Source organism: Procambarus clarkii, chromosome 48 (assembly GCF_040958095.1).
Source record: "Procambarus clarkii isolate CNS0578487 chromosome 48, FALCON_Pclarkii_2.0, whole genome shotgun sequence".
Taxonomy (NCBI): Eukaryota; Metazoa; Arthropoda; class Malacostraca; order Decapoda; family Cambaridae; genus Procambarus; species Procambarus clarkii.
Window position 1 is genome coordinate 36,552,165 of NC_091197.1, and position 22,302 is coordinate 36,574,466.

At 43.9% G+C, this 22,302-nt stretch overlaps 1 protein-coding gene across 5 annotated transcripts in view; it reads right to left on the reverse strand.

Moving 5' to 3' along the window:
• The window catches only part of LOC138350935 (uncharacterized), a 52,217-nt gene that overhangs the window by 27,772 nt on the left and 2,143 nt on the right, over positions 1 to 22,302 (reverse strand). The window lies entirely within an intron of this gene.

The following is a 22,302-nucleotide window of genomic DNA, read 5'->3' on the forward strand; positions in this document are numbered from 1 at the left end:
GTTTTATTGAGCCTGTGGCTGGTACCAGTGGTGTAACTGGGCGAGAAATTGTCGCGTCAGCAGCATCTCGCCCAGCCAAGCGCCACCGCATGGCACCACATGAGGGACCAAGACCCTCGTGTTCACGTGCATCCACCTCACGTGCACCCACCTCACGTGCACCCACCTCACGTGCACGTAGCCGCCGTGCTTCTCGCAGACGGTATTCAGCTCCTGGTCGCCGGTATGCATCACTTCCTCGCCGTCTTTCCTCTGCATCTCGCAGGACGCCTGGTGTACTTGAGTGGAGTGATGGTGACGATTTTATTCCTAATATTCCTCACTTTGACGATAAAGATGTAGGGATTACAAACCTTTTCCCTAATCAAGGTGAGGACATGGCTGAGATGGAATATTTTACAGCATTCTATGATAAACCACTCATGGAATACATTGTACACCAAACGAACCTGCATGCTGCTTACCTGATTGAGAGGGAAATCACAGAATCTTCACGACTGCAGTGTTGGAAAAATACCACAGTCGCGGAAATGTATGTGTTTTTGGCACTCTGTTTGTTGATGAAGCACTGTCACAAACATGCAATAAGTGACTATTGGAGCAAGGACAAGACAATACCAACACCTTTATTCGGGAAATATATGTCACGAGACAGGTTTCAGATACTCCTCAGGTGTCTATATTTTGGAAGTGTTCAGGACCGAACACCTGATGATAGACTGTGGCGAGTGAGGCACTACATACCTTACCTTGAGGTTACCTTGAGGTGCTTCCGGGGCTTAGCGTCCCCGCGGCCCGGTCGTCGACCAGGCCTCCTGGTTGCCGGACTGATCAACCAGGCTGTTGGACGCGGCTGCTCGCAGCCTGACGTACGAGTCACAGCCTGGTTGATCAGGTATCCTTTGGAGGTGCTTATCCAGTTCTCTCTTGAACACTGTGAGGGGTCCAGTTATGCCCCTTATGTGTAGTGGAAGCGTGTTGAACAGTCTCGGACCTCTGATGTTGATAGAGTTCTCTCTCAGAGTACCAGTTGCACCTCTGTTTTTCAACGGGGGTATTCTGCACATCCTGCCATGTCTTCTGGTCTCATGTGATGTTATTTCTGTGTGCAGGTTTGGGACCAGCCCCTCTAATATTTTCCACGTGTAAATTATTATGTACCTCTCCCGCCTGCGCTCAAGGGAGTACAGTTTTAGGCTCTTTAGTCGGTCCCAATAGTTTAGATGTTTTACTGAGTGGATTCTAGCAGTATAGGATCTCTGCACGCTCTCCAGGTCAGTAATTTCTCCAGCTTTGAAAGGTGCTGTCATTGTGCAGCAGTACTCCACTCTAGAGAGCACAAGCGTTTTGAAAAGTATCATCATCGGTATAGCATCTCTAGTGTGAAAAGTTCTTGTTATCCAACCTGTCATTTTTCTTGCAGTTGTGACGGCTACTTTATTGTGTTCTTTAAAGGTAAGGTCTTCCGACATGAGTACACCCAGATCCTTTACATTGCCTTTTCGTTCTATGTTATGATTTGCCTGAGTTTTGTACGTGGTTTCCGTTTTTATATTTTCATTTTTTCCATAGCGCATGAGCTGGAACTTATCTTCGTTAAACACTATATTATTTTCTGTAGCCCATAGAAAGACCTGATCTACATCTGACTGGAGGTTCGCCGTGTCCTCTATGTTGCCTACTCTCATGAAGATCCTAGTGTCATCTGCAAAGGATGATACAGTGCTATAGGTTGTGTTCTTGTCTATGTCCGAAATGAGGATGAGAAAAAGTACTGGAGCAAGCACAGTACCCTGGGGGACTGAGCTCTTCACGGTTGATGGGCTGGATTTTATTTTGTTGACTATTACACATTGGGTTCTGTTGGTCAGGAAATTGTAGATCCATCTGCCTATTTTTCCGGTAATTCCTTTTGAACGCATTTTATGTGCAATAACACCATGGTCACATTTATCAAAAGCTTTTGCGAAATCTGTGTAAATTACATCCGCGTTATGTTTGTCTTCCATAGCATCTAACGCCATATCATAGTGGTCCAGCAACTGCGACAGGCAAGAGCGCCCTGTTCTGAAACCATGTTGTCCGGGGTTATGGAGTTGCTGTGATTCCATGTATTTTGTGATTTTACTTCTTAGCACTCTCTCAAAAATTTTTATGATGTGCGATGTTAGCGCTATCGGTCTGTAATTTTTTGCCTCTGCCTTATTTCCTCCTTTATGAAGTGGTGCTATCTCTGCTGTTTTTAGTATATCAGGAATAACGCCAGTATCTAGGCTTTGTCTCCACAGAATGTGGAGGGCCTGCGATAATGTTTTTTTACAGTTCTTTATGAATATGGAGTTCCAAGAATCCGGGCCTGGTGCAGAGTGCATAGGCATACTGTTTATGGCTTCTTCAAAATCCAGTGGGGATAGGGTGACGTCTGATATATGATTTGATGTTGGTATCGTATCCATGAAAAATTCATTTGGGTTATCAATCTTTAGTGTGTTTAATGGCTCGCTGAAAACAGAGTCGTACTGCGTCCTCAGTAGCTCGCTCATTTCTTTGTTGTCATCGGTGAAAGTTCCATCTCCCTTTCACAGGGGCCCGATACTAGATGTGGTTTTTGATCTTGATTTTGCATAGGAGAAAAAATATTTCGGATTTCTTTCTATTTCACTGATGGCCTTTTGCTCTCTTTGCCTCTCCTGGGTTCTGTATGATTCTTGTAGCTTCCGTTCAATTGTTTCTATTTCTCTACCTAACCTTCTTCGCCGTTCTTGAGATAGGGTGCGACTCTCAAGTTGTTCCGCGATTCGTTTTCTTCGCCTATATAGGGAACGACGTTCCCGTTCCAATCTGCATCTCTTTCTCTTTTTTCTTAGAGGTATGCGGTTTGAACATATTTCTAGTGCTACTGAGCTTATTTTTTCCAGGCACTGGTTCAGGTTTGCATTTCCTAGCTGTTCTTCCCAGTTTATTTCTGTGAAGTCCTGGTTTATTCGCTCCCAGTTTATCTGTTTATTATTGAAGTTGAATTTGCTGAAATCTCCTCCACCGGGAATCTGGACTGGTTTTGAAGGTCTACTCCCCATGGTTGTCATAACTTCAATTAAGTTGTGATCTGAGTAACAGGTATTTGTAAGCATTATGTTCCTGATCAATTCATCATTATTAGTGAAAATGAGGTCCAGCGTGTTCTCCTTCCTAGTTGGTTCTACTATTTGCTGGTTTAAGGCAAACCTGTCGCACATCCGTAGCAGGTCATTTGCATGTGCCTGTTCATTTAGGCTACTTCCTGGTATTCTTTCTGATATTACTGTATTAGCCAGGTGCTTCCATTTCAGGTGCTGTAGGTTGAAGTCCCCAAGCAGGATGATGTTCGGAGCTGGATTTGTGAGGTTTTCCAAGCAGTGTTCTATTTTCATTAGTTGGTCTTTAAACTGCTGAGGGTTTGCCTCCGGTGACTTATATACAAGGACAATAACTACATTTAGAATCTCTATTTTGATTATCAGCACTTCCACCATATCATTTGAGGTGTTTAGCAGCTCAGTACAGATGAGTGTGTCTTTGATGTAGAGGCTGACCCCACCCTGAAGCCGGTGTTTCCTATCACATCTGAAAATATTGTACTCTGAGATCCATATTTCACCATCATGGTAGTCCTTTGTGTGGGTTTCTGTTAGGGCTGCAAGCACTGCATTTGCCTCATGAAGGAGACCATCTATAAATTGAACTTTGTTGGTTTTGCGTGTTTTTATACCCTGGATGTTGGCAAATATAAATGATGTTATCGTGTTAGTGGAAGTGCTGGAAGCCTTACTTGGTGTTAATATCTGAGGCTCTGATAAGGAGGTCACTGTGTTTGCGTCCAGGGTGTGTCGTTTTGGAAGTGATTCGTCCAGTTTTGGTAGTAGGACGGGTGTTGTCTGGTGTAGTACCTGTGTGCTTGTTGGTAATTTGAATTCCAGTCTTGTGGGTATCTTCGTTCCCCTCTGTAATCCTGTAGTGGTTCCATCTGACTGTTCCTCTCTCTTATATTTACTACTCTGTTTCTGCCTTCCTCTAAAAAATTTCCAGTAGTGTCATATTGATCTTCCCGTCTATAACGCTCTGTACCTCTCACATGGAATTCCGGACACTGAAGATTGTAGCATTTTTTGTCCCTAATTGAAAATTGACATAATTTAGGGTGGAAGTATCTACACCCTGTTCCAAAACGGCATGTACCCCTCGCCAACATGTTCCTGCATTTTCGAAGATGCAGAAAATGGCATTTTGCTCCTAATTTTCCATATTTGCATATTCCTTTAGCGTAGAATTTGCAAATGTGTTCCGGTTTTGCGTTTTTCAAGGTATTAATATCTGTGACTGTCTTGTCTACCTCTTTATTGGAGCCATCTCCGTTTTTCGTCCCAATTCCTTCATCTATGCACTCTGTCTCACTGTTGCTCTCATTGTTTATATTATCTGGCTCTGTAATATTGCTGTTATTTTGAACGATGAACGATGTTATTGGAAAATTCAGAGATTTTTACGTACCAGCACAGAAGCTGGTGGTTGATGAATCTCTCGTACTTTTCAAGGGACGTGTTCCATTCAAACAGTACATTCCCTCAAAATGAAACCAATTTGGCCTGAAATTTTTTGTTCTTTGTGATTGTGAGACAGGATACATGTTACACATGATTCTGTACTCGGCTAGTGATGTAGACATTCCCGGTAACGACGAACATGGATTCTCGGGGAGTGTAGTGAAGACCATCATATTCTGAGCACGAGAACAGCCGAACCCAGCACGAGCACAGTTGTACCCAGCACTGTTACAACAGCCGTACCCAGCACGAGAACAGCCGTACCCAGCACGAGCACAGTTGTACCCAGCACTGTTACAACAGCCGTACCCAGCACGAACACAGTTGTACCCAGCACTGTTACAACAGCCGTACCCAGCACGAGCACAGTTGTACCCAGCACTGGTCCAACAACAGCCAGCACCAACTCAGAAGCAGCTGAACCCACAGCAGCAGTGAGCACCAGCAAAGCTGATGAAAACATCTAAAAACATCGTGTGCGGTGTGAACAGTTAGAACAAGTGTTAAATTTAAAGTTGCAGTAATTTTAGTGTACAATAGTTTTCATAAACAGTATTGTAGTACTCAACATACAGCAGAACTACTTTTAATTAACACAGTGCTAACGGCATAATGCACTGCACTACGTATTTACTGTAGAGCATTCACAACTTCACGAAACTTCAAGATGGACATAACTTCAACAATAAGGTAAATTTATGAATTACAGTATTTTTTAGTAGAGAAGTAATATATAGGTACAGTATGTAATATGATAATACATTTTTATTGTGTACAAGAAAAATAAAGACACTGACATAAACGCCTCCTGAAGGTCACCTCTTGCAACGAATCCAACGCTCCAACGAACTGGGGTTAGTCCCATATAGTATGTTGAATCGAGGTTGTACTGTATATATATATATATATATATATATATATATATATATATATATATATATATATATATATATATATATATATATATATATATATATATATATATATATATATATATGTATATGTATATGTATATATATATATATATCTATATATATATATATATATATATATATATATATATATATATATATATATATATGTATATGTATATGTATATATATATATATATATATATATATATATATATATATATATATATATATATATATATATATATATATATATATATGTCGTACCTAGTAGCCAGAACTCACTTCTCAGCCTACTATTCAAGGCCCGATTTGCCTAATAAGCCAAGTTTTCCTGAATTAATATATTTACTATAATTTTTTTCTTATGAAATGATAAAGCAACCCTTTTCTCTATGTATGAGGTCAATTTTTTTTTATTGGAGTTAAAATTAACGTAGATATATGACCGAACCTAACCAACCCTACCTAACCTAACCTAACCTATGTTTATAGGTAAGGTTAGGTTAGGTAGCCAAAAAAAGCTAGGTTAGGTTAGGTTAGGTAGGTTAGGTAGACGAAAAAACATTAATTCATGAAAACTTGGCTTATTAGGCAAATCGGGCCTTGAATAGTAGGCTGAGAAGTGCGTTCTGGCTATTAGGTACGACATATATATATATATATATATATGTATATGTATATATATATATATATATATATATATATATATATATATATATATATATATATATATATATATATATATATATATATATATATATATATATATATATAGGTCGTACCTAGTAGCCAGAATGCGCTTCTCAGCCTACTATGCAAGGCCCAATTTGCCCAATAAGCCAAGTTTTTACGAATTAATTGTTTTCCGACTACCTAACCTAACCTAACTTTTTCGGCTACCTAACCTATAAAGATAGGTTAGGTTAGGTTAGGTAGGGTTAGTTAGGTTCGGTCATATATCTACGTCAATTTTAACTCCAATAAAAATTTTTTTATCTCATACATAATGAAATAGGTAGCTTTATCATTTCATAAGAAAAAATTTAGGGGAAATATATTATTTCAGGAAAACTTGGCTTATTAGGCAAATCAGGCCTTGCATAGTAAGCCGAGAAGTGCATTCTGTATATACACACACACTCTGTACATACACACACACCTAGTACCTGTATATATGGCCACTGACATCTATCTGGACCTAAAAAAAGGCTTTCGACAGAGTTCCACATAAGAGGTTGTTCTGGAAACTGGAAAATATTGGAGGGGTGACAGGTAAGCTTCTATCATGGATGAAAAATTTTCTGACTGACAGAAAAATGAGGGCAGTAATCAGAGGCAATGTATCGGAATGGAGAAATGTCACAAGTGGAGTACCACAGGTGTTCAGATCTTGCACCAGTGATGTTTATTGTGTACATAAATGATCTACCAGTTGGTATACAGAATTATATGAACATGTTTGCTAATGATGCTAAGATAATAGGAAGGATAAGAAATTTAGATGATTGTCATGCCCTTCAAGAAGACCTGGACAAAATAAGTAGATGGAGCACCACTTGGCAAATGGAATTTAATGTTAATAAATGTCATGTTATGGAATGTGGAATAGGAGAACATAGACCCCACACAACCTATATATTATGTGAGAAATCTTTAAAGAATTCTGATAAAGAAAGAGATCTAGGGGTGGTTCTAGATAGAAAACTATCACCTGAGGACCACATAAAGAATATTGTGCAAGGAGCCTATGCTATGCTTTCTAACTTCAGAATTGCATTTAAATACATGGATGGTGATATACTAAAGAAATTGTTCATGACTTTTGTTAGGCCAAAGCTAGAATATGCAGCGGTTGTGTGGTGCCCATATCTCAAGAAGCACATCAACAAACTGGAAAAGGTGCAAAGACATGCTACTAAGTGCTCCCAGAACTGAAGGGCAAGAGCTACGAGGAGAGGTTAGAGGCATTAAATATGCCAAAACTAGAAGACAGAAGAAAAAGAGGTGATATGATCACTACGTACAAAATATTAACAGGAATTGATAAAATCGACAGGGAAGATTTCCTGAGACCTGGAACTTCAAGAACAAGAGGTCATAGATTTAAACTAGCTAAACACAGATGTCGAAGAAATATAAGAAAATTCACCTTCGCAAATAGTGTGGTAGACGGTTGGAACAAGTTAAGTGAGAAGGTGGTGGAGGCCAGGACCGTCAGTAGTTTCAAAGCGTTATATGACAAAGAGTGCTGGGAAGACGGGACACCACGAGCGTAGCTCTCATCCTGTAACTACACTTAGGTAATTACACTTAGGTAATTACACAGTCCGAAGACATCGCCACCACCCTCCCTCCCACAGCATTACTCCTCCCTCCATGGTGCACAGCGCTAAACATCACCACAATCCTGCTATTATCAGAACCCTGGTCAGTTTTATCAGTCAGGGGTCTTCTGTAATAATATCATCGCTACATAATAGCATGAACAAGTATATTATGGCATTTTTAGGCAATGCTGTGGTCACAAGCTGAACAGCAGTGCTGTTAGCTCATGCTACGTGCATCAGGCTTGGTAGCTCATTCAATACTGAGGCCAATAACACCCAGGAGTTTGGCCCACGATTTTTAAAAAACCAGCGTTGAATGTAATGAAACGCCATTTTCTGGGTGAGACCCGGAGGCTCCCCGGAGCTTTACTGGCTGATATGCTAATGTCAGACTTTGGCATCAGTCATGTGTATGGAGTTCTAGAGCCTACCGGGGACCACGGCCTGAACCTGGCCCCCCTCAGAGAGGCAAGGGGAGCAATGGCCTATAGAAACCCCCGTGCGGTTGGAAGCATTCTATGTCTGCCATCGACCGGGTCAAGCATCCAGAAAGGTAAGCATTCCAAAACAAACCCCTATTCTGGTGAAAATTGCTACCTAAAGCCGAACTAGTGGATAGAACTCTTCAACAGAAAACAAGGAAACTAGTATGACGTCATACGTCACTGCGCTGTCTGCGCAGCTCCCCCCTCCCCGGGAGGGGGAAGGGGGAGCCCCAGACCTCCCACGCCGGCTATCCACCCATCAGTTCTGAGGCTGGAACGCTGAGGCTGAGGCTTTTCGCGCATGCACGCGAAAAACCGCCGACCGGAGGGAGGGAGGGTTGCCGGGGAGCCTCCGGGTCTCGCCCAGAAAATGGCGATTCATTACATTCAACGCTGGTTTCTGGGGGGAGCCCCCTCGGCTCCCCGGAGCTAACTACCCACAGAGGAAGGTCAAAGGGACAGAACCGGGAGGCGGACACCACGCACCCCTCACAAAGGCGAGACAACCGGCAGCAAACGCCAACCCAAGGCGCCACAGCCCCGAAAAGTCCCGGGAACAACACGAGAACAACGAGCAGCAAGGCCTCAGCACGAACACCAAAAATCCATGCCCGGAAGACCGTAAGGCCACGTCGCCCAGACGGCAGCGAGAGCAGCGAAGCCACGAACGCCACAGGCATGAGGGAAGAACACAGGCAGCTTAGCCGCAAGAACACGGCTGACCACCCGGGACACTATCACCCGCGAACCAGGAAGAACAGAACCGGATCAACGCAAAACGCGCTCCGGACCCAAACGCCGTGGCACGCAAACAACAGCGGAGGGCCGCCACTGAACACAAAAAACGACACACCCCCGGCCCGACCAACGAAGCACCAACAAACCCTGACCCCCCTCCAGAACGCAGCAGCCCCACCCCGCGCCAGAAAAGATGGAGACTGCTGCCACCGAACAACCAAAACGCTAAAACCGAAGGAGCAAGAAAACTCAGTGACTCGACCCCCAGAGGCAAAGGCCAAAAGGAAAGAGCCGACGAAAAAACACACCGGAACCGAAGGGGCACTACCAACCGAGGAGAAGACAGAGCACGCTGACCAGAGACCAGGATGGTGCAAGCGGCGCACGAACAGGCCAGAGGTGAAACGACGCACAAGACAGCTTACTAACGGTGCAGAAGCAACACCAAGACCGAAAGCAAGCTGAAGCGGCTCCGCCAGCGCCGCACGAAAAGAGGCGACAGTATGTGGCAAGACGACGGCCCCCAACCCCTACCAGAAAACCCAGCCGAGAGTAAACCAAGCTAACAAGAGTAACCACCTAAGAAGGGACAGGAAAAGGAAGGACCGCCAAAATACCCCATACTGCCGCCAAGAGAAGCACGCAGGTGGGACACCTACCACGAAGCCACCCGACCACCAACCGGAGGCGAGACCGCGAGGCAGAACATAAGCAGCCTCGACAAGGCCCCTCCGAGCCCAGGAAAAGGCGGAGCCGCGGGAAGATCTCGGGCGCGACCACCGAAACCCAGGCGGCACAAGGAGATGGAACGTCTGCCGAACAGAAAAACTCCCCAAAGCATGCAAGCCCGCCAGGAGTTCAGAAACGACGGGTCCGACGCGAGACATTGCAAGACCCCCCCCCCCAAAAAAAAAAAACAACCGGCAGGGCAAGCTAGGAAACCAAAGAAGGCGGAAGGGTCGCCGCCAGAACAGTACCCGAACCAAGGGGTACGAACAACTGCAATAGACCGAGACAAAGAAGCACATCACAGGACACAGGCTGAAAAACGCCTAAGAAGACACGCAGAACACCCCTGCTGCAGAGGAGGACAATCAGGCAGGGACAGAAAAAAAACCACGCAATCCCCAGGCACAAAACGGCAGCAAAGTGCCACTCCACAACCGGACACAGGAACAAGGACACGCCACCGTGAAACACCGTACCAATGCACCCGTGCAGCAGCAGCAACAGGCACCACTGCAACATGCAACATGTAAATAGCAACTCCCTTCTGCAAAGGCAGAGAACGGAGCAGGCAGACCCCAGACAGGGCCAACAGAGACACGACAAAACCCCGCAGGCCCAGAAACCTGCACCAGGCGACCGACAACGGAGAAACCCCGCTCGATACCAGCTGGATGAGGTACTGGGAGCTCTTTTACACCTCAAGCCCGGCCCAAGGCTAGGCTAGACCGGCCAGAGGGTGGCCCACCAGGCAGCTGCTAGGAACAGTCCACTGGCCCACATACCCCCACAACCAGGACGGGCCGGAACTGCCATACGAAAACAGGCTAGTGTGCCCTGGAAGTCCACAGACGAACCAGCAAGAAGGCTTATGCTCGCAAGTAGGTCGTGTAACAAGCACAGACCTCTGACGGTAATACAGTGTTCCCCAAATGTGCCAATAGCACCACTGCACTCCACTGGTACTATCCCGCAAGTTCTACCAGATAGGCGGGACCCAAGAGCCAGAGCTCAAATCCTGCAAGCACAGCCAGGAGCCTTACCAGGTGAGTACAGAACCAACTCTATAACCCCCACACCTCACAACATTAAAAAAGGTGGGTCCCCTGAATGACTCCAGCATGGGTTGGACATGCACATGAGGGGGACAGGAAGGGTTGAAAAAGGGACAGTCACTGGTGTGCGAACGGTCTCAGTCGTACACAAATATACCTAAATAAAGACAGGTATATAAACAACTCCGCATCCAGCGCCTGGCCAAAAGACGCCAGATCGCAGAAACTCGCCTGGCGAATGGTGGCACGAACTAGACACGACTCAACCATGCCCAGAAGAACCTGGGAGCACCGCCAGAGCCGGACCCTGCCGGACCCGCAGGAGAGCAGGGAGAGGCGAAGGAGGCGGTCCACACCCATGACACAGGGAAAACCGCGGTGTCCTCCCCACAACTGGGAACCAGGACACCCCCGGCGCGAAGGGGCACATACCGCAGCCAGGGAGAAGAACGAGAGGCGAAGAACTGTAGCAAAAAGGGCGCAAAACACCAGCACTGAAACACCGCCTAGACCAAAACAAGCTCCACGGCGCATGCGCATATCACGCTGGCCGAACCGCACACCCTCTCTGCGGGAAGGCGCCAGCCAGGACTACTGCACGAGAAAAGTAGCCAAAAGAGGAAGCAGGAACAATAAAACCGGCCAAAGAAGCAAAGAGCCCAAAAAGGAACCCAACCGGGCGACAAGCAGCCCAACAGGGCGACAAGCAGCCCAACAGGGCGACAAGCAGCCCAACAGGGCGACAAGCAGCCCAACAGGGCGACAAGTAGCCCAACAGGGCGACAAGTAGCCCAACAGGGCGACAAGTACGAGGAGCCGACAGACGTTCCAATAATGCGGGAAGTAGCGAAAAACCTTCCCGTACCCTTGAGAACACAGAAGCCAACACTAGTCCCGAAGGCACACGAAGGCGCAGGCGCACCCGAGATCAGAAGTCATGTAGAACCCCATCGAACGGGGAAACATGACGAAAACACCGTCCCAAAAAAAGGGTGGGAGGAAACATCCACCCACAGGACGGAACCAACCGACTCAAAGGCCAAGGAACCGAGCCCGGGGAGGGGCCGACGCCCAACAGCACGTACGGCGAGTGGGGAGGAAAGACCCCACTCCGCATAACCACAAGCCCCGCCTAGAGGGGGATAAAAAAAACCCACGGGGTCCAACGGGGCCAAGGCCCCCCAAGTCAGCCCCGGGAACCTACACGACAGGCCCCGGGGCCGAGCCGTTCCCCCGAAGCCCCGGCCGTACCAGAAAACCGGGGCAGCCGTGAAAACACTAAGGAAGGGAGCCCACTGGCAGACTCGTACAACACGGCTGGAGGAACAGGCTCAAATGCCCCCGTCACTACCCCGGAAGGGGAATTCCCCGAGACTGCCCGAGTCTCAACACCATCAAAAACCCCGCCCCGAACCTACAGAGGGTAAGGAACCGGATGCAGGCAGGAAGGGTGATCCAGGGGGAAAGACAAGGGGGCGTGGATGGAACCGAAGCAACCAACACCCCCAAGTCCCAAAACAAACTACAACGGGGCAGCCCCGGGGCTCCCGGGGAGGAAACCACGAGAACGTTGCCACCACCAAGGCTCAAGTGCAACGCCCCTGCTGCCCGCACCCGCTTTGTCAGCACAACTGGGGAACCGAGCCACAACGAGCAACCAAACTCGCAGGACTCCGGGTCGAAGGTGTCACCGACCCCACAGGCAGCAGACGGAGGCAAAACAGAGAGTCACCCAGAGACAAAGGGTGAGAGCAACCCTCAAACTCGCTGGAAGCGAGGGGGGGCTCTGGGGTCACATCCATCGGACCCGTGCGCCCCCAGGGGTTTCCCAGGGTCCCGAGCGTTTACTATAAGAGGACTCGCGCTCAGGTAATCCCAGGCAGGGTACTGCTAACCGGCACCCAAAGCTACCAAACAACTTTCTAAGAGCTGAACCCCCGGGACGTGTACACTCACGGGGACCTAGCAGGGGGGTACCACCAGAAAATACTCAGAACACAAGGGACACAAGGGGCAAGAACGAAGGCAGACCCCCCCACCAGGTAGATAAACAAAAAGAAAAAGAAAACCCCGCAAGAGGACAGCGTACCCAAGCGGAACAGAGCCAGCCGCTATGATTGGTAAAGACAAGCTGCACAGTACCCTGCGCCCCACCAGTGCAAAAACTGCCCCTTACTCTAAGGCGAACAAGGGAGACAGAACACCCGAGCACACAAAGAGCGGCCGAAAACCAAGCAGTAAACGGCCAAGCAGGGGCAGGACCCAAGGAACTTGTGGAAGGTGGCCCCAAGCCCCAAGGGCAGTACTTACAGGGCACCTAGGGAAGGGAACCCTAGGCGCATGCAGCCCGAGTACTGGAGAATCACTCCCGGCTCACGCACCACCTAGAAAACAGACACCACACTCTAGGTACAGTGCTGACACAACCACTGGAGCCGGAGCACATAACCGTTGCCTATAGCATCAGCCGAAGAACTTATGGGTGGATAGCCGGCGTGGGAGGTCTGGGGTTCCCCCTTCCCCCTCCCGGGGAGGGGGGAGCTGCGCAGACAGCGGCGCGGTGACGTATGACGTCATACTAGTTTCCTTGTTTTCTGTTGAAGAGTTCTATCCACTAATTCGGCTTTAGGTAGCAATTTTCACCAGAATAGGGGTTTGTTTTGGAATGCTTACCTTTCTGGATGCTTGACCCGGTCGATGGCAGACATAGAATGCTTCCAACCACACGGGGGGGTTTCTATAGGCCATTGCTCCCCTTGCCTCTCTGAGGGGGCCAGGTTCTGGCTGTGGTCCCCGGTAGGCCCTAGAACTCCATACACATGACTGATGCCAAAGTCTGACATTAGCATATCAGCCGGTAAAGCTCCGGGGAGCCGACGGAGCTCCCCCCAGAAATGATGTTAAGTTTCTTGGCCTATTCCTAGAAAAAGAGAATCAACTTCAGTACCCACATTCAACACACAACTTAGAAAGTCTCTAAAACCGTTGGTATACTCTTTAAAATAAGATATTATGTTCCTAACTCTGCTCTCCTATCACTATATTATGCACTAATCTACCCCTATCTTCATTATGGTATCTGTGCATGGGGGTCTACCACTGCAAACCACCTTAAGCCCATCATCACCCAGCAAAAATCTGCTATCAGAATAATAACAAACTCTGCTTTCAGACAACACTCAGCTCCCTTGTTTAAATCCCTAAACTTGCTAAATATTAACTCCCTAAACACATTCTCTTGTGTCAACTACATTTACAAAACCTTGTTCTTAAATGCAAACCATGCTCAAACACTCCCTGCAAAGATGTAATAGGACCCATTATCACCACACCAGAAATAAATATCTCTTTGATATCCCCAGGGTCAAACTTAATCTGTGTAAACACTCTATGCAAATTAAGGGACCTAGTCTATGGAACTCGCTCCCTAGTGAATTGAAAAGCTGTCAAACTTTTGCCTCATTTAAAAACAAAAACAAAAAGTACCTAATTTCATCTTCGTAGTTTCCTACACTGAGCTTTAAGTTTGCTCTGTATCTAGTTACCTAATCTCCTAATCTTTATGTACTTAACCCAAACAACTTTATCATTGTGTTCATTCCTGTCTTCTTTTATGTGCTAGCCATATGCTATATGGTGCCTACTAATTTTTGTTAAACTACCATTCAAGCTGTCATTGCAATCAATCTGAGCTACCTATGTGCCTATATACCTACAATTTTCTCTCACCATTTATTTTTTTTCTTGCTTTGTAACTGTTATCATCTTTTATAAATTTTGCAAGTATTTACCTACTTAAAATTTTCTTAGATTAAGGACCTGCCCAAAATGCTGCATGTACTAGTGGCTTTACAAGATTGTAATTACCTAAGTGTAGTTACAGGATGAGAGCTACGCTCGTGGTGTCGCGTCTTCCCAGCACTCTGTCATATAATGCTTTGAAACTACTGACGGTCTTGGTCTCCACCACCTTCTCCCCTAACTTGTTCCAACCGTCTACCACTCTGTTTGTGAAAGTGAATTTTCTTAGATTTCTTCGGCATGTGTTTAGCTAGTTTATATCTATGACCTCTTGTTCTTACAGTTCCAGGTCTCAGGAAATCTTCCCTATCGATTTTATCAATTCCTGTTACTATTTTGTATGTAGTGAACACATATCACCTCTTTTTCTTCTGTCTTCTAGTTTTGGCATATTTAATGCCTCTAACCTCTCCTCGTAGCTCTTCCCCTTCAGTTCTGGGAGCCACTTAGTAGCATGTCTTTGCACCTTTTCCAGTTTGTTGATGTGCTTCTTAAGATATGGGCACCACACAACCGCTGCATATTCTAGCTTTAGCCTAACAAAAGTCATGAACAATTTCTTTAGTATATCGCCATCCATGTATTTAAAAGCAATTCTGAAGTTAGAAAGCGTGGCATAAGCTCCTCGCACAATATTCTTTATGTGGTCCTCAGGTGATAGTTTTCTATCTAGAACCACCCCTAGATCTCTTTCTTTATCAGAATTCTTTAAAGATTTCTCACATAATATATAGGTTGTGTGGGGTCTATGTTCTCCTATTCCACATTCCATAACATGGCATTTATTAACATTAAATTCCATTTGCCAAGTGGTGCTCCATGTACTTATTTTGTCCAGGTCATCTTGAAGGGCATGACAATCATCTAAGTTTCTTATCCATGTACTTATTTTGTCCAGGTCATCTTGAAGGGCATGACAATCATCTAAGTTTCTTATCCTTCCTATTATCTTAGCATCATCAGCAAACATGTTCATATAATTCTGTATACCAACTGGTAGATCATTTATGTAGACAATAAACATCACTGGTGCAAGAACTGAACCCCTGTGGTACTCCACTTGTGACATTTCTCCAGTCCGATACATTGCCTCTGATCACTGCCCTCATTTTTCTATCAGTCAGAAAATTTTTCATTCATGTTAGAAGCTTACCTGTCACCCGTCCAATATTTTCCAGTTTCCAGAACAACCTCTTATGTGGAACTCTGTCAAAAGCCTTTTTTAGGTCCAGATAGATGCAGTCAACCCAACCATCTCTTTCCTGTAATATCTCTGTTGCTCGATCATAGAAACTGAGTAAATTCGATACACAGGATCTTCCAGATCAAAAACCATACTGTCTGTCTGATATTATATCATTTCTCTCCAGGTGTTCTACCCATTTAGTTTTAATTATTTTTTCCAATATTTTGACTATTACACTTGTCAATGATACCGGTCTATAATTAAGGGGGTCTTCCCTGCTTCCACTTTTGTAGATTGGAACTATGTTAGCCTTTTTCCACACATCAGCTACAACTCCTGTAAACGGGGATGCCTGAAAAATCAGTTGAAGAGGAATGCTGAGCTCAGGTGCACATTCTCTCAGAACCCATGGTGAAACTCCATCTGGACCAACTGCTTTGTCCTTATTTAGCTCCTTGAGCATTTTTTCCACTTCGTCTCTAGACACCTCTATGTGCTCTATGTTGTTCTCTTGAATTCTTATTGTATCTGGTTCCATGAAGATTTAATTTTGTACAAACACACTTTGGAACTTTTCGTTTAATGTTTCACACATTTCCTTTTCATTTTCCGTGAATCTATTTCCCATTTTCAACCTCTGTATATCATCCTTTGCCTGCAATTTGTTGTTTATGAATTTATAGAATAGACCTGGCTCTGTTTTACAGGTCTATTCCCTGTAATTGTAATTACTATACTATGTATCCTCACAATCCCAATGTACCTTCTTGTATATATATATAAATAAATAAATAAATAAATAAATAAATAAATAAATAAATAAATATCACTCGGTTCGTAGCCATCCGCCTGTGGCAAAGAGGTTTTGAGCTGGAACATGAAGTCCGTATACCGGATGGAGGGAGCTTCTGCAAGCCTGACATAGCTTGCAAAGGTGATGAGGCCTGTATATTAGACCGGGAAGCGCACAGCATCCGGCTCTTCGATAACCCTTAATTGTAGAGGAAGGTGCAAGGAAAATGCGCATGGTGTTCAGGATATGGGACTCACCAAGATCGACCTTGAGATTTACTCTGTGAAAGCCCTGACCTGGATATATTCCATCTACAGAATATGGTCCAAGACCACATCAAGGGGCAGACCACCTTAGTCCCAGGATCACCATACACAGGGCGCATAAGGGTCAATATAGTCTTCTTGAGGTGAACCGCTGCCAGGATAGCTGGCAGCCAACTATTTAAGCAGAGTCGTCATCTGGAGTACCACTTCTTCAAATGGCTTCTCACAAGAGGGTGGATGACCTGGCCGGAGCCCACGAGTGGGTAAGGCGGCGACTGGAGGGCCCCCAATGCGCGTACATGATAATCCTACCCGCTCCGAGGCCTTGTTAGGAGCTTCCACTCTGAATTGTTTTTTCCATGTATGCCGACATCAAGTCACCAATCCTCCCACTTAGGCAGCTTGTTGTTTTGCCTTCAGCTTTAGTTCTTTTTAATGATATACTGTGCACCTCTCCTTTTGTGTGATGTGTCCCATATAAGAAAAATGAAATACAAAAGATATTTTCAATTTTGTGTATGTTATTATTACCATAATTATTATTGTATGTTATTATTATCATAACTCTTGTGGGTTGTGATAAGATCTTCCATTTATGTTTATTTTAGTTTGTATTTGATAGGGAATTAGGTATACTTAGGGGTACCTTTTCGACATGCCCAGTGGCTGGGGATTGGTGCCCTGAAGTTACATAAACACGCTATACCCCTCCTGAAGTGGCAAGGGGAGTTAGGGTACAACAATTGCCGCATATTTCAAATGCCCGTTTGATGATTTTTTTTTACAGTAAACTATACTGAAAACCTATATTCTAATTTGATGAAAATGAAGAACATATGCTATTCTGAATATATGCTATGCTGAGTATATGCTATTCTGAACATATGTTAACATTAAATGAACAATTAATGATAGCTCATATTTTTTATTCTGAATTAAAAATATGAAGTTTTCAATATTCAATTTTAAAATTAATTTTGATTCTCTTATTTTTCAAGTTATGCTGTGATCATTTAGACAAAGTTGGAGCATTTGCCTAGTTGATTATGCAAAAAAAAAGGGAGAGTGTTTGTGCAAGTTTTAAAAACTTATATTAAATTATTTTTGTCAAATCATATACGTATGTATTGTGCGGTCTAAGAGTTAAAGGTAAATTATTCGCTTGATTATTCCCAGGGTTTGGTCCTTTTCTTCAGCAATCTGTTGTTAGGTAGTGTTGATAATTTGGTAGTTGTGATGTGGATTGTTCTGGCCCACATACACGGCCTAACATTTATCGACATTAAAAAGCATTTGGCAATCTTCTGACCATTTTTTAAGTTTATGTAGCTCTCTTTGTAAGGTCTCAATATAATTTTTACTTCCCACTTTACCAAAGATCATAAGAATCATGTGCAAGATTGATAATGGGGTTTATAATATTCTCATATGTCATTGATGTATATGACAAAAAGGGTTGGCCACAAAATGGACCCCTGTAGAACACCACTTACCACATTTCTCCAGTCAGATTCATTACCATTTAACATAACCCTTTGTTTTCTTTGATTTAATCACTGTTTTATCTATTCCAGTATTCTTTTCCATTCCAAATGTGGGGACCTTTGACAAGCTGCCAGCTTCCTATCCTCATTGAGGCCACTAGTGTGTTAATGGCCCTCAGGTAAATACTGTTATGCTAGGATGCACTGTATTAGCTTATGTTAGTCAGTATTGGCCTCAGTTGGGTTAGCTTAGTTTAGGTTGGGTTGAGCTAGGTTAGGTTAGGTTGGGTTGAGATAGGTTAGGTTGGATTGAGCAAGGTTAGGTTGGATTGAGCAAGGTTAGGATAGGTTGGGTTGGGTTGAACTAAGTTAAGTTTGGTTAGGTTGGGTTGAGCTAGGTTGGGTTGGATTGAGCTAGGTTAGGTTGGGTTGAGCTAGGTTACTTTAGGGGGGTCCATCTAATTACACAAAGCTTCTCAAAACTACTCAAAGCTTCCTATCAAGCTACACAAAGCTTCCTAACATAATGTTAGTAATGAATAAATATGATATATTTATTCATTATAATTTTGGCACTGAATGTAGACACATAGAAATACAAAATCAAATCAAATCAAATCAAATGTTTATTTAGGTAAGGTACATACATACAAGAGATTTTACAAAGAGTGATGGATTTATAGTTAGGGCTAGTACATACAATGCCTAAAGCCACTATTACGCAAAGCGTTTCGGGCATGAAAAACTTAAATGACTAAAGCTTAATACTAATTGAGCATAAAGAGTAAAATGAAAACATGGAATGAAAACATAGCTGAAAAAGCAGCACAAATACAATTCTGTCGACAAACAGCGCTCTTTAAAAAAAACAGACATTGGTTGACAATAGAGGGGTAAGGTAGGTTACAGGGAATTTATTAGGTATAGCTTCGTTTTTATCTTAAACTGGTTGAGAGAGGTACAGTCTTTAACATGGTTGGGAAGGTCATTCCACAATCTAATTTTCTGTAATAATTTGTAATTGTATTTGTGCTGTATTTTCAACAATGTTCCCCCCTCTTTTACCTCTATTTTTATTTGTACTCAACGCATTTTTTTCTTTTTACCCATTAGTTTTAAGCTTTAGTCAGTAGTGTTTTTTCCTGCCCGAAACGCTTTGCGTAATAGTGGCTTTAGGCATTGTATGTACTAGCTCCTATCTATAAAGCCAACAAACTTTGTAAAATCTCTTTATGTATGTACCTTTGCCTAAATAAAAATTATTATTATTATTATTATTAATCTGGGTCCCTTGATTTGTAGAGCATTTCTAGTTTGATTAAGTCGTACTCTAGGAATATCAACTGTATTTATTTCTGGTGTGGTGCTCATGGGTTCTGTTACAACCTTCTATGAAGCTTTTGAGGTCAGGATTGGCATTACAGTTTAGCGTTTTATATATGTATAATACACATGAGAGAATGTGCAGTGACTTAATGTCTAATATATTCAGAGATTTGAGTAGGGGTACCGAGTGATGTCTGGGGCCAAAGTTGGATATTGTCCTAATAGCAGCTTTGTGTTGAGTAATTAGAGGATGTAAATGATTTTGGGTAGTAGAACCCCAAGCACAAATACCATAGTTGAGATATGGATAGATGAGGGAGTAATAGAGAGTCACCAGGGCAGGGCAGGGTACATAATATCTGATCTTAGAAAGAATGCCAACAGTTTTTGAAACTTTTTTTGATATATTTAGAATGTGTCCCTGGAAATTCAGCTTGTGATCAATGAGAATGCCAAGGAATTTGCCATCTAATTTGTTACAAATTTGGGTATTGTTTATTTTGAGATTTATTTGATTAGAGGATTTATTGCCAAACAGAATATAGAAAGTTTTGTCAATGTTAAGGGTGAGTTTGTTGGCAGTTAGCCAAAGATGGAATTTATTTAGCTCAGTATTTACTGTGGCATTTAGAGCAAGGGGGTCAGGACTGGAGTAAATGAAGGTTGTGTCGTCAGCAAATAGAATTGGTTTGAGGTGTTGGGAGGCATTTGGAAGGTCATTAATGTAGATGAGAAAGAGGAGAGGGCCAAGTATGCTGCCCTGAGGAACACCAATGTTGATGGGTAGGGTGGGAGAAATTGAATTATTCACAGAAACATACTGGAGCCTGTCAGTAAGGTAGGATTTGAGGTATTGCAGGGAGTGTCCTCTGACTCCATAATGATGTAATTTAAGAAGAAGCTTTTGGTGGTTGACAGTGTCAAAAGCCTTACGCAGGTCCACAAATAACCCAACAGGGAACTCATTTTTATCAAGAGCTGTATGAATCAAGTTAAGCATACTAGTAAGTGCATCGTTAGTGCTTTTTTTGGGTCTGAAGCCATATTGGCAAGGGCTAAGTATATTGTGTTTAGCTAGATAAGAGTAAAGCTGCTTATAGATTAGTTTTTCAAATTTTTTTGACAAGTTTGGCAGGATTGATATAGGTCTGTAGTTGTTAACATCTGTGAGATCACCACATTTGTGGACAGGCGTTACTCTCGCTTTTTTTAGAATATCTGGAAAGGTTTGGAGTTCAAGTGACTTGTTGAAGAGCAATGCAATAGCAGGGGCTAAAGATCTGGAGGCTTTTTTGTAAATTAAAGTTGGTATCTCCTCAAGGGCACTAGACTTGGTTTTAAGGGAAAGGATTATCTCATTGACGTCAGTGGAATTAATAGGCTTAAGGTACAGAGACTGTGGATAGTTACCTGTAAGATAGACCTTAACGTCAGTACTGGAAGATGGAATATCATTTGCAAGGGATGACCCAATTGAAGTGTTTGCTTGAAGTGTGTTTGCTGGCATATCAGCCTTCTGTACCTAACAACCTACCCAAACTTAACCTAACAAAACCTAACCTAACCTAACTGAACCTAACCTATCCATTAGTTTCGTCAAATTTTCGTTATAAACATATTATTTCAGAGTAAAAATAAGTTTTTCATAATCTACTTTCAACACTGTTATAGTGAGTAAATATATCATATTTCTTCATTACTTACGTAATACTAGGAAGCTTTGGGTACCTTTGAGTAAATTTGGGTAGCTTTGGATAATTAGATGGATTGAGTTTAGGTTGGGTTGAGCTACGTTTGTTTGGGTTAGGTTGAGCTAGGTTTGTTTAGGTTAGGTTGAGCTTGGTTTGTTTAGGTTGTTGTTGATTTGGGACGATGACGATCGTGGGATTGGATGCGCCCCGGTGTGAAGGGTTAATCGCAAAGCCCAAAGAGGTGAAACGCCAAGCCTAATCATGAAATGAGTGACGCCAATCACTGGAAACTAATATGCCTCATGGCAAAGAAGCGCAGGCAGGCAGATTATTAGGGAGCCCCAGGATTCCTCAGGGTGACAAGCATCAGCCCCACCCCACACAGGGAACACTGGGTAGCAACACCTAAAATTCGGCCCCCAGCTAAAATGCTAAAGTCATCCAGTGCCCCCCCCCCCCCCCCCACAGCAGAGCAGAAGTCAGCCCCCCACCAAGGCTGAGGGCACACCAGGAGCCCAATAAGACCCACCAACTCCTGGCATCTCTCGGCCAAGCTGGCGTCAGACACTGTCACCCTGCTGGGAGAACCAGCCAGAACACGGCAAAAAAAATCTACCAACAATCACGTGACCCAAGGCGATATGTGCACCAGGTGTAGTACAACCGGACTGTTGAATAGGGATGCCGAACAGCAGTATCAAATCACAAAAACAAAACGTGATTCGGCGGCTCCCAGGCGGAGGAGGCGTCCAGACATCCGCTCAGGTTAGGTTGAGCTAGGTTAGGTTGAGTTGAGCTAGGTTAGGTTAGATTGAGCTAGGTTAGGTTAGATTGAGCTAGGTTTGGTTAGGTTGAGCTAGGTTAGGTTGGGTTGAGCAAGATTAGGTTAGGTTGGATAGAGCTAGGTTAGGTTAGGTTGGATTAAGCTAG